Below are 14,282 nucleotides of genomic sequence, written 5' to 3' on the forward strand. Positions count from 1 at the left end.
TGTTTATATCATCCGCAATGCATGTTCTTGAGGACTTATGTGGGCGCTGTGGCGATAAGGTGGAAGACTCAAATACTCGGTAACAACTTGGTTAATAAAGGTCGGTAGCAAGTTGCTATTGTCCGATAGCAAAAATATCTTATGCTTCAGTTGCAACTTTTGAACCTCGGTAGCAACAAAATTGCTATCAATAGTTATCACTGTAACCATCTAACTACCAACTGAAATGTTACAACGGTTGGACCTCATATAAACAAAATTCATCTAGTCTAATTTCATTATCAAATTGAATTAACTTCGTACTTCTAGTTCTCACTGGAAGCAGCCTCTCTATTCCTAATGGGTAGAGGTAAGGCTGTCTACATCTTACCCTCCTCAGACCCTACCTTAGCTTTGCTATTGGTGGGATTTACTGAATATGATGATGACGACGACTTCTAGTTCTCACTGAAAAGAACTCCTCGTCTTTGAAAGAACTCGTCATATCCAATTATTAACTCCTTTACAACAAAATACTTCGATCTGAAAGTGAATTCTACATGATTCAGAAAGATATCCAGGTTATACGAAATATACAAAACCTGCCATAATTGGCGTGCTTTTCAAGTTTTCGCTAGTAATTTAAAGATTTGGGTTCAGTCATTAATCGGGCGAGTCGGCTTCCTCGGGTTTGGCCCAGACTGACCTAGAAATGGAAAATCAAGAAAAATGGAAACCAAGAACGGGACCAAAGGTTGGAATTGGACCACAAATCGGGTCGGAAACCACGGACCGGACCTATTGCTCCACACCCCTAATAATAAACTATATAATTATATAAATACTCCTTTAAAATTTGATGATTAACATTCTTTAATATCAATAACACATATTTTAAAAAGTGATATTTACCCTCAGTCATATTCAGTTATCAAGATCAATTCATATCTAGGAAAAAGAAGACGATGAAACCGGTGACGGATCCAAAATTGTTTTTAAAGGGTGCGAATGAGGGGCTTAACCAAAATTTTTGAGGTATGCGACGGTGATTTTAGCCTAAAAATACACTAATTTTCTTATAAGTGGTGTGTGCCTGCCCACCTAAGGGCACACTTGGGTCCGCCCCTGGATGCCAAGAAAATATTTTCAAGGGGTGCGAACGAGTTGTTTAACCAAATTTCCAAGGGGAGCGATCGGGATTTTGCCCTATAAAATACACTAATTCATTTTTTCAATGGTGCGTCCGCCCACCCATACCTCTACCTAGGTCCGCCACTGGCAACAACCAAGTGAAGGTAGGGTTAGCCGGGTAGGCAATGCGAGGGTGGAGTGAAGGTGGTACATCGTGAACAGTGGCGAAACTTGAAATTTCCGACCGGGGGATAAAAAAACGTATACACAAAAAATTTCTATAAAACCGGGGGGATCAAAAACGTATATACCCAAAAATTTCTATGCGAAAACTACATACTCTCCACTAACGAGCGAAAAGTTCTGGAGGTCGTCGCCCCCTCCTGCCCCCACAAAGCTACGCCCCTGATCGTGAAGACACGATGTAGCAACGCCGGTGAGGAGTGGGCGATGGGCCGCCATGTAAAACGGAGTAAAGTCACACCATCCAAGTGAGTGTTTATGTATCTGTCAACCGAGTCATAAAGTGGCCTACATGAGTCGCCAAGAGTCATTAGAACAAAGTCACAAGTTACGCGTTTAAAGCAAGAGTGCTTGTCAACCCTTGCAAGATACAGATATTATTTTCCCCACTTGCGGTCAACTTTCTTTTTCTACAATATATAAATGTTTAGAAAACAACATACAGATTTTTCCAACCATTGTTTAGTTTCTAAGCTAGTAATTATTGGATTAAAGATTCGGTTATATATCATGACTTAGTGGAGGTATCGAATAGGGTTGGTAATTAAAGCATATTTATGGTTGAAAATAATATTATAATTATAATCTGGGTTTATAATATTCCTAATTAACTATGAGGTTTAGTCTAAAATTACTAACTAAAAAAAATAGTTATGTTGTCAAATCTACATCTACCGATATCTATATCTATACTGTCTAATAAACAGTTAAACTAGGGGACACGCAAAATCATTCTAGCGCCTTAGAAATCGGTTTTCCCGCTTTACTTTTTTATTAAATGATAATGATTAAAAAAATATAATTTTAAATATCTAGTATAAATTTAATTATTGATACTTATTATTTAATTATGAATAATGATACCTAATTACTTAATATGTATTTATATAGTTATATATTTATAATTACAATTTAAGTAAACTTTACTATGCTAAAGGATATTTAAAGGAATACGTGCACTTTAAATGAATTAACATTTTTAATACCCAATTGGAAAACAAATGTTTAAATTTAACTTATTGTCTCATTAAAATTCATTTTTAAAGACATATGTTAACGATTTTATGTGCTAACAAATTACATTATATTTTAATCAACCTGTGTAATATACAGATTTATTCAACCCTTACAATACACGATTTTTTTAAATATAGCTTTTCCTAATACTAAGTATATGTAAGACACGAGATTCTATCACTAGTATATATAAGATGTCAATCGGGTTTCCAAGATAATACTTAAATCTATCAAAGATACGAACCTACCACCAGCCTAGCTTGAGCTGCATTTACATCATCCGCTGGTTAGCAGTATATTAGTGAGATAGGAGTATATTAGTGAGATTTCATATGTTTTCTAGTAAAGAGTCATCATTGTTAAAAGTAAGTTAAAAAAATAACAAATATGAGGCTAGTTATTTTAATGGAGGTGACGGCAAAGTAACAAATAGGATTTCCATATCCACCAACAAACCTAATGTAAACAAAGCATGTGAAGCCAGCAAGCCGCTACCAACTTGTTATTTCAGCCGACGTAACACTTAATTAAAGGGCCATCATTAGATTAAGAAATTTATTAGGGTATGGTCCTATGGTATTTTTAAAACAATATTAGATGATAATAATAATAATAGTGTAATTTTTCTATATATTTATAAACTAATGGATTAATTTATCTTGGTATCTGACCTCAAGAGTTTAAAAAAATAAAAGAGCCCAAAAGTTGTCCGAATTAATATACTGCATACAACTCTGAAAATCCTTACTTAAGAAAGTAGAGATTTTTTAAATCATATTTAACATATATTGTTAATTTATATTTATATAATATTAATTTATAAGCTTCTTTTGCATTGAGGTGTTATACCTCATGCTTTGTTATTGCTTTTTGGGTATTTTGGCTTTATTGTTGTACATGTGGCTTTGTGGGTTTTTTATAATCTTGTGGCTTTGTGAGTTTTTTATAATCTTTGTGAGTGCGCTTAAAACACGTGGGTTTCTTTATATGTTGACACCGTTTTTTATGGGTTTTAAAACCCTTGCCCTACCTCATTATTTCTGTACGTCTCTCTCTTTCTTTTCCTTTTTCTTCCGTGGCCGGTGATAATAAGTGAGTTTTGGTGGTTGTTTGGTGTGGTGGTTTTTCGACTGTGCTTTAAGGCAATGTTTTAAAATCCGGTTTTTATATCATACCGGATTTGACTCAGAAACAGTTTGTGACAACCCGAGTTTTCAAGGTCTCTTACTCGATTTAATACCTGTTCACAAAGTGTTGTTTGTAGATTCGTGGTGTGCATTATATGTGTGTATGTGTTGTATATTTTGTATTAATAATATGATTTGTGTAATTAATAAAACATGGATCCTTTGCCAAACACCCTTACCCCCACGAAAACACCCACCCGAAAACACCTCCCCTGCAAAATCACCCACCCCCTGTGAAATCACCCTTGGCGAAAACACTAAAGTGTTTTCGTCAAGATGGTGGCCGGCGAAAACAGGATGAGCTTCGGCCCAGTAGCGATCGGTTATAGTATTTTGATCTTAATGTTTACACGAAAGTTTTAATCAGCAAACCCAATCACTTCTCACCTCCTCTCTCTACCCTTTGAACCCGACGGCAGTCTTGAGCATTCGAGCCTCAATCACCAATCGATTTACTGTCTCCTCTGTTTGGGTTAGTGATCAACTATTGATAATTAATTGATTGAAATCATTATGGATTATTTGTGTGATATCATGTGTTAACTGCTATGTGAGTTTGTTGTAAATTGATTAGATACATGTGATAGGAATCCCTATGATCTGAAGTGAAATAGATTGTGTTATGCATATTGGTTATGTTCGACTCGTCGTTGATGATCTTGATACGTTAATGGTACGACAATAGATGACTAGCAGATTAGGGTTCCACGTTTAATCATATGTCGATTACAGGATGATCACAACAACTTACTGATGATTAAATGATGATGGAATGGTAATCATGATTGCATAGTGATTTAGTAATATATGATTTCATGAATTGATCTGGTTGAATGATTGGGTTGATGATTGATCTTATAACTGTTAAATGATTACTAGGATTCTAGGATTTTGCGTAACTGTTCTTGATGATGAAGACCCTACCTCACGAAATCACACCCAGACGAAAACACAGGGACCAACGAAAACACAAGACCAGACGAAAACACTAGGTGTTTTCGTCACACCATAAGCCCGACGAAAACCCTTGGGATTTCGTCGCCTGGGGGGTTTTCGTCCAAAGTGATTTCGCCCAGGTGTTTTCGCCACTAGGGATTTCGCCAAAAAGGGTTTTCGCCATACGTGATTTCGTCGAGTGTTTTGACACAGTAAACTCAGTTAAGTTAAGTTAAGTATATTAACTCTGTTATGTATGTTAAGTATGTAAACCCTGTTAAGTCTATTAACCCAGTTAAGTTTATTAACTCTGTTAAGATTAACTCTGTTAGTTTATTAACTTTGTTAGTTTGTTAATTCTGTTTAGTCTGTTAACTTTGTTAAGTATGTAACTCTGTTAAGCCTGTTAACTCTGTCAAGTATATTAATTGCATGAATTTGATTAATTGCTTACGTGATACATGATGTTAGTTGCCAAGCACCCTATGTGACATTAGATTTTGCGTGCGAGTCATTACGAACGAAAACTGATTGTGTATACGTGCATACTATAGGACTTGACTGATTACTTGTGAGCACATAGTTTAGCATACCGAGCAAACCGAGGTGAGTTCACACTTTCATAAGGCATGGGATTCCCAAGGGTTGGGAATGGGTAAAGGATTTAAACTAACACCGCGTGATCTCCTGGTTTGGAACACGTACGCACCTTCTTAATTGAAGGGTGACAACATGTGATAAGGATTTAATTGGAAACTGCGTGATCTCCTGGTTTGGAACATGTACACACCCTCATTACTGAAGGGTGACAACATGGATTCTAGACCAAAACTCTATCATTAAGTCCCTCATTTTTATATCGACTTAATCGCCGGGCCAACGGCGAGCGGGTCATTAGTTAGATAGCGCTATTTAGGTTTGACAAGCCTCACAGCGTGCCGCAGAGGACGGGCGTGAACTAATGGATCTGGGCACTAGTCAATGATGATAGACACTGACGTCAGGGCACCAACTTATTTTAGTCAGTGGTCGATATGGTAAACGGGTCTAGTGGTTCACATGGGGAAACCCCCCACCAGTTATGAATGTGTTTGGGAAACATGGAAAAACGGGATAACTATAACTTACGAACGAACTCATGGTTTTTGAAACAACTTAACAATGAACACCAACTATGAACTCGCTCAACTTTGTTGTTGACTCGTTGTTACATGCCTTGCAGGTCGTTAGGTACTTATGGAGCTTGCTCGAGGAGGCGTGGTCGTTGTGGGAGATGGATAGTCATATACCATGTCAAACATTTGATACATTTGAACTTTTGCTTTGGTTTTAAACATTATGCTTCAGCTGATTACTTAAACTATGTTTTGTTTGGACACCGATTCTATTATGTTGGGTTTTATAATTATTTACATGCTTGTTCAATATGATTGGTGGTTTGATCCTGGTCAGTCACGCCTCCAAGCGGTGATACTCTGCTAGTGGATTTTGAGGGTGTGACAGATTGGTATCAGAGCCATTGGTTATAATGAACTTGGTTTTAAAAAGGGAAAAAGCTTTTAGATAAAACCAGACTATAACCTATACAGTGCTCAACGATCCATAACGACGCTTCGCTCCAGGTGCAAGGCTCAACACCCTAGGTGATATGATTTATGTTTATATTGCCCACTTGTTAGTTACATAGTACTTTGCTCATGGTATGCTTTGGTTAACGTAACAACTATTAATAGACACTCATTGTGTGCTTACTCTCTTCTGTCACTCCACACTTACGCATCGTCAAGACACTTTACTCACCCATGCTCTCTTTATTGTGAAGATCATGAGTGGACGAATCAACCTAACTCAAGCCCAGCTAACAGCTTTGATCAATGAACAAGTTACTGCAGCGCTCGCAGCCGCTCAGGCAGGAGGTATAACCTGCCATTGCAACTTACTCTAGGATCTTTAGATCCTACTCTCGTGAACCAACACTTGTGCTTAACTTTGTCTCTTCTTACACACGACAGGTCAACCTGCTCAGCCTCCTGCATGTACCTTCAAAACTTTTATGGACTGCCGACCTACTACTTTCAGTGGCACAGAAGGAGCTGTAGGCCTCCTCCACTGGTTTGAGAAGCTCGAGTCTGTCTTCGAGATGTGTGAATGCCCTGAGGCTCGTAGGGTGAAGTATGCTACTGGAACACTTGAAGGCATTGCGTTAACTTGGTGGAAAGCGCAAGTTCAAATGCTAGGGTTGGCAGCTGCTAACGCCACCCCATGGAACGATTTTAAGGAACTGATCAAGGAAGAGTATTGTAATCGTGATGACATCCACAAGCTGGAGGTAGAATTCTTCAACTTAAAGATGACGGGGTCGGAAATCGAAGCGTATACGAAAAGGTCAAATGAGCTGGCAATTTTGTGCCCTACTATGGTATGAATCGAGTTGTACCTTAAAGGTTTAGTGCCAGAAATTCAGAGTCACGTGACCTTAGATAATCTTGGCACCATCCAGCAGATCATCCGTTTGGCTCATCGTCTCACTGATCAGGCAGTCTAGCAGAACAGTCTGCTGCTGCTGCTGTTGCTCCTCCTCCTCCTCCTCCTCCTCCTACTGCTACTACTCCTACTGCTACTACTCCTACTGCTACTGCTGCTACTGCTACTGCTACTGCTACTGCTACTGCTACTGCTACTGCTACTGCTACTGCTACTGCTACTGCTACTGCTACTGCTACTGCTACTGCTACTGCTACTGCTACTGCTACTGCTACTGCTACTGCTACTGCTACTGCTACTGCTACTGCTACTGCTACTGCTACTGCTACTGCTACTGCTACTGCTACTGCTACTGCTACTGCTACTGCTACTGCTACTGCTACTGCTACTACTACTACTTATGATGCCCCCAACGACAACAAGCGCAATGGGATGGAGTCTCAAGCAAGGGTTCGACATCAGCTCAGTCTCAGTCTCAGCAGCGAAAGACTGACGACTACAAGAGCCCTGGTCAGCAATCTTCTGGTAGCCAAGGACATAGTGGGTACAAGGGGAACCAGCCCAAGTGCAATTGTTGTGGTTTCTATCATAGCGGACCGTGTACTAGGGGCACTTGTCAGAGGTTTAACAAACCTGCCATGCGGCTAAGGATTGCAGGAGTCTCTACCCTGCAAATCAACGATGACAGAACCAGCAGCAAGCTCCACAGAATCAGCGTCAGCAACAACAACAGCAGCAGGGTAACAACAAAGGATGTTTTCAGTGTCGTGCTGAAGGCCACTTCAAAAGAGACTGCCCCCAGCTGAATCAGAGGAAGAACAACAACAATCAGGGGAACGGAAACAATAATGAGGGAAACGGAAACAATAATTACCAGATCCACCTATCATCGCCGGCATAACCATAAAAAAGATCATTAAAAATGAGGGAAACAATGATGGCAATGGGGCCAGGGACCGAGCCTTTCTGATTGGTCAGGTGACGCGAGGAACGATCCCAACGTGGTGATAGGTAAGTTTCTTTTGGATGATTTCTTTGTTATTGTTTTATTTGATTCGGGTGCCAATACCAGTTATGTGTCTCTAAAAGTTAGTCAAATGCTTAAGCGCGTCCCAACACTTTTGAACACCAAGCACATGGTAGAACTAGCAAACGGTAAAAGCCTTGAAGCCACACACATAGTTAAGGGTTGTAATCTCATCTTAGCTGGTCAAACCTTTTCTATCGATCTTATTCCCATCGTTCTTGGTAGTTTCGACATCGTTATTGGTATGGATTGGTTATCTCAACATCGAGCAGAGATCCTTTGCAAGGAGAAGATCGTTCGCATTCCTCGTTCAAATGGAGAACCTTTAGTGATTCACGGCGACAAGAGTGGTGCCGTTGTGGGCATCATTTCTTTTCTTAAGGCCCATAAGTGTTTACGAAAGGGCCACACAGCTATTCTAGCCCTCGTTACTGATACCTCGAAGAAAGAGAAGAGGATTGAAGATTTTCCGATCGTACGTGACTTTCCTGAGGTATTTCCTGAGGAATTACCTGGTCTCCCGCCTCATCGTCAGGTTGAATTTCAAATCGAGCTAGCTCCTGGAGTAGCGCCCATAGCTCGAGCACCTTATCGTCTAGCTCCATCAGAACTTGAAGAACTGTCCACGCAACTACAAGAACTCTTGGACAAGGGTTTCATTCGTCCTAGCTCTTCGCCTTGGGGAGCTCCAGTATTATTTGTGAAGAAGAAAGACGGTACCTTCAGAATGTGTATTGACTACCGCGAACTCAACAAGGTGACTGTAAAGAATCGCTATCCACATCCACGCATTGATGACTTGTTCGATCAGCTGCAAGGGTCGAGCTACTACTCGAAGATTGACCTGAGGTCAGGCTACCATCAGCTGAGAGTCCGAGACGAGGATATCTCTAAGACAGCGTTCAAGACTCGTTATGGGCATTACGAGTTCCTGGTTATGCCTTTTGGATTGACAAATGCGCCTGCGGTCTTCATGGACCTTATGAACAGAGTATGCAAGCCCTACCTGGATAAGTTCGTTATTGTTTTCATCGACGACATCCTGATTTATTCTAAGAGTCAGGAGGAACACGAGCAACACCTGAAGCTTATTTTGGAACTCCTTCGATCAGAGCAGCTATATGCCAAGTTTTCAAAATGTGACTTTTGGCTTCGCGAAGTCCACTTTCTAGGCCACGTGGTGAACAAGGATGGGATTCATGTTGATCCATCCAAGGTAGACTCGATCAAGAACTGGCCTGCACCCCGTACACCAACAGAAATCCGCTAATTCTTGGGTTTGGCGGGCTACTACAGAAGGTTCATCAAGGATTTCTCCAAAATTGCGCAACCTCTCACTTCACTAACTCAGAAGGGTGTCATCTATCGTTGGGGTGATGCACAGGAAACTGCGTTCCAGCACTTAAAGGATAGACTCTGCAGCGCACCAATTCTCTCATTGCCAGAGGGCACAGACGATTTTGCGGTTTATTGTGACGCGTCAATTCAGGGTCTTGGTTGCGTGTTGATGCAACGGGATAAAGTCATTGCTTATGCATCGCGTCAACTTAAAGTTCACGAAAGGAATTACACTACACATGATCTGGAGCTGGGAGCTGTGGTTTTCGCACTTAAGATATGGAGACATTACCTGTACGGTACCAAGTGCACCATTTACACCGATCACAGGAGTCTCGAGCATATCTTCAAGCAAAAGGAGTTAAACATGCGACAACGTCGATGGGTCGAGCTCTTGAATGATTACGAATGTGCGATCAAGTACCATCCAGGCAAAGCCAATGTTGTGGCCGACGCCCTCAGTCGAAAGGACACTACACCTAAACGCGTGCGTGCGTAACAACTTACCATCCAATCTAGTCTTCCTACACAAATACGAGATGCTTAGGTTGAAGCATTGAAAGCAGAGAACGTCAGGGTGGAGTCCCTACGTGGGTCGAGGAAACGATTAGAACAGAAAGAAGACGACGCTTACTACGTAACAGGGTGTATTTGGGCCCCACTTTATGGAAACTTACGCGAGCTGGTGATGGATGAAGCACATAAGTCTCGCTACTCAGTACATCCTGGTTCAGATAAGATGTACCACGACTTAAAGACTACATACTGGTGGCCTAGCATGAAAGCCCACATAGCAACTTATGTCAGCAAATGTTTGACTTGTGCAAGGGTCAAGTCTGAATATCAGAAACCATCGGGCCTACTCCAACAACCAGAAATACCACAATGGAAATGGGAGCAAATTTCCATGGATTTCGTTACTGGCCTGCCTTGATCTCAACGTGGAAATGACACTATTCGGGTGATAGTGGATCGATTAACTAAGTCTGCACACTTTTTGGCTATCAAAGAAACAGACAAGTTCTCTACTTTAGCAGACGTTTACTTAAAGGAAGTGATCTCGAGGCACGGGGTGCCAACCTCCATTATTTCCGATCGTGATGCGTGTTTTACTTCTGAACTGTGGCAAGCAATGCACAAGTCCTTTAGCTCACGTTTAGACATGAGCACCGCCTATCATCCACAAACGGATGGGCAGTCTGAGCGCACCATCCAAACCCTTGAAGACATGCTTAGGGCATGTGTAATCGATTTTGGCAATGGTTGGGAAAAACATCTACCGTTAGTGGAATTTTCGTATAATAACAGCTACCACACCAGTATTCAGGCCGCTCCATTTGAGGCCTTGTACGGGCGTACATGCCGATCACCTCTTTGTTGGGCAGAGGTTGGCGACAGCCAAATCACTGGCCCAGAACTTGTGGTAGACACGCCTGAGAGAATTGCTCAGATTCGACAGCGAATGGCGGCAGCTCGTGACCGTCAGAAAAGCTACGCTGATAAGCGCAGGAAACCACTCGAGTTCCAGGTTGGGGATCGAGTGCTACTCAAAGTCTCACCTTGGAAGGGTGTAGTTCGTTTTGGCAAACGAGGCAAACTCAATCCACGTTATGTCGGACCATTCGAAATCACTGAGAAAATTGGCAAAGTCGCTTACAAGTTGAATCTTCCTGAAGAACTCAGTGGAGTTCACAACGTATTCCACGTGTCGAATCTGAAGAAGTGTCTGTCAGATAAGACCCTCATAGTTCCTTTGAAGGAGCTCACTATCGACGATCAGTTGCGATTCGTCGAGGAACCAGTTGAAATCACAGACCGAGACGTTAAGGTTCTCAAGCACACACCAGAATACCTCTTGTTCGAGTTCGTTGGAACTCCCGCCGTGGCCCAGAGTTCACCTGGGAACGAGAAGACCAAATGAAACTCAAGTATCCCCAGTTGTTCGGGAGCAGTGCAACCACTATTGAGGCTGAAGCTACTGCGGAATTTCGGGACGAAATTCCAAACCAACGGGGGGATGATGTGACACCCCAGGAAAACCAGGAAACAACGCAACACAATTAGCTTCCTCAGTAACCACGTGCTAAATTTCGGGACGAAATTTCTTTCAAGTTGGGGATGATGTGACAACCCGAGTTTTCAAGGTCTCTTACTCGATTTAATACCTGTTCACAAAGTGTTGTTTGTAGATTCGTGGTGTGCATTATATGTGTGTATGTGTTATATATTTGGTATTAATAATATAATTTGTGTAATTAATAAAACATGGATCCTTTGCCAAACACCCCTACCCCCACGAAAACACCCACCCGAAAACACCTTCCCTGCTAAATCACCCACCCCCTGCGAAATCACCCTTGGCGAAAACACTAAAGTGTTTTCGTCAAGATGGTGGTCGGCGAAAACAGGATGGGCTTCGGCCCAGTAGCGATCGGTTATAGTATTTTGATCTTAATCTTTACACGGAAGTTTTAATCGGCAAACCCTAATCACTTCTCACCTCCTCTCTCTACCCTTTGAGCCCGACGGCAGTCTTGAGCATTCGAGCCTCAGTCACCAATCGATTTACTGTCTCCTCTGTTTGGGTTAGTGATAAACTATTGATAATTAATTGATTGAAATCATTATGGATTATTTATGTGATATCATGTGTTAACTGTTATGTGAGTTTGTTATAAATTGATTAGATACATGTGATAGGAATCCCTATGATCTGATGTGAAATAGATTATGTTATGCATATTGGTTATGTTCGACTCGTCGTTGATGATCTTGATACGTTAATGGTACGACAATAGATGACTAGCAGATTAGGGTTCCATGTTTAATCATATGTCGATTACAGGATGATCACAACAACTTACTGATGATTGAATGATGATGGAATGGTAATCATGATTGTATAGTGATTTAGTAATATATGATTTCATGAATTGATCTGGTTGAATGATTGGGTTGATGATTGATCTTATAACTGTTAACTGATTACTGGGATTCTGGGATTTTGCGTAACTGTTCTTGATGATGAAGACCCTACCTCACGAAATCACACCCAGACGAAAACACAGGGACCAACGAAAACACAAGACCAGACAAAGACACTAGGTGTTTTCGTCACACAATAAGCCCGACGAAAACCCTTGGGATTTCGTCGCCTGGGGGGTTTTCGTCCAAAGTGATTTCGTCCCAGGTGTTTTCGCCACTAGGGATTTCGCCAAAAAGGGTTTTCGCCATACGTGATTTCGTCGAGTGTTTTGACACAGTAACTCAGTTAAGTTAAGTTAAGTATATTAACTCTGTTATGTATGTTAAGTATGTAAACCCTGTTAAGTCCATTAACCCAGTTAAGTTTATTAACTCTGTTAGTTTATTAACTCTGTTAGTTTGTTAATTCTGTTTAGTCTGTTAACTTTGTTAAGTATGTAACTCTGTTAAGCCTGTTAACTCTGTCAAGTATGTTAATGGACAACCATGTTAGAATAAACTATGAAAGACATTTCTATGAAGCATGAATTGCATGAATTTGATTAATTGCTTACGTGATACATGATGTTAGTTGCCAAGCACCCTATGTGACATTAGATTTTGCGTGCGAGTCGTTACGAACGAAAACTGATTGTGTATACGTGCATACTATAGGACTTGACTGATTACTTGTGAGCACATAGTTTAGCATACCGAGCAAACCGAGGTGAGTTCACACTTTCACAAGGCATGGGATTCCCAAGGGTTGGGAATGGGTAAATGATTTAAACTAACACCGCGTGATCTCCTGGTTTGGAACACGTACGCACCCTCTTAATTGAAGGGTGACAACATGTGATAAGGATTTAATTGGAAACTGCGTGATCTCCTGGTTTGGAACACGTACACACCCTCATTACTGAAGGGTGACAACATGGATTCTAGACCAAAACTCTATCATTAAGTCCCTCATTTTTATATGACTTAATCGCCGGGCCAACGGCGAGCGGGTCATTAGTTAGATAGCGCTATTTAGGTTTGACAAGCCTCACACCGTGCCGCAGAGGACGGGCGTGAACTAATGGATCTGGACACTAGTCAATGATGATAGACATTGACGTTAGGGCACCAACTTATTTTAGTCAGTGGTCGATATGGTAAACGGGTCTAGTGGTTCACATGGGGAAACCCCCCACCAGTTATGAATGTGTTTGGGAAACAGGGAAAAACGGGATAACTATAACTTACGAACGAACTCATGGTTTTTGAAACAACTTAACAATGAACACCAACTGTGAACTCGCTCAACTTTGTTGTTGACTCGTTGTTACATGTCTTGTAGGTCGTTAGGTACTTATGGAGCTTGCTCAAGGAGGCGTGGTCATTGTGGGACATGGATAGTCATATACCATGTCAAACATTTGATACATTTGAACTTTTACTTTGGTTTTAAACATTATGCTTCTGCTGATTACTTAAACTATGTTTTGTTTGGACACCTATTCTATTGTGTTGGGTTTTATAATTATTTACATGCTTGTTCAATATGATTGGTGGTTTGATCCTGGTCAGTCACGCCTCAAGCGGTGATACTCCGCTAGTGGATTTTGGGGGTGTGACACAGTTTAACCGGGTATATTGGGCGGTTCAATCGGATGTACCGGACGGTTCAACTGGTACAACCGACGTGTTTGAACCGGTTTTTAAAACATTGCTTTAAACAGTTGTAGATTTTGGTATGTTGTTTTTGCTTCTGGTTTATACAAGTTTTTTAAAAAAAAATTAATGAGCAACAAAAGTATATGTGTTTTGAAACATTAGATCATGTGTAGTGAGAGAGAGGGAGGGAGGGAGGGAGAGAGAGAGAGAGAGAGAGAGAGAGAGAGAGAGAGAGAGAGAGAGAGAGAGAGAGAGTGTGTATGTGTGTTAAACATTGTATTTTTTTTAGCCAAATACATGTTGCCACATTACCCAAT

This window comes from Helianthus annuus, chromosome 11, assembly GCF_002127325.2.
Source record: "Helianthus annuus cultivar XRQ/B chromosome 11, HanXRQr2.0-SUNRISE, whole genome shotgun sequence".
NCBI classification, from domain to species: domain Eukaryota; kingdom Viridiplantae; phylum Streptophyta; class Magnoliopsida; order Asterales; family Asteraceae; genus Helianthus; species Helianthus annuus.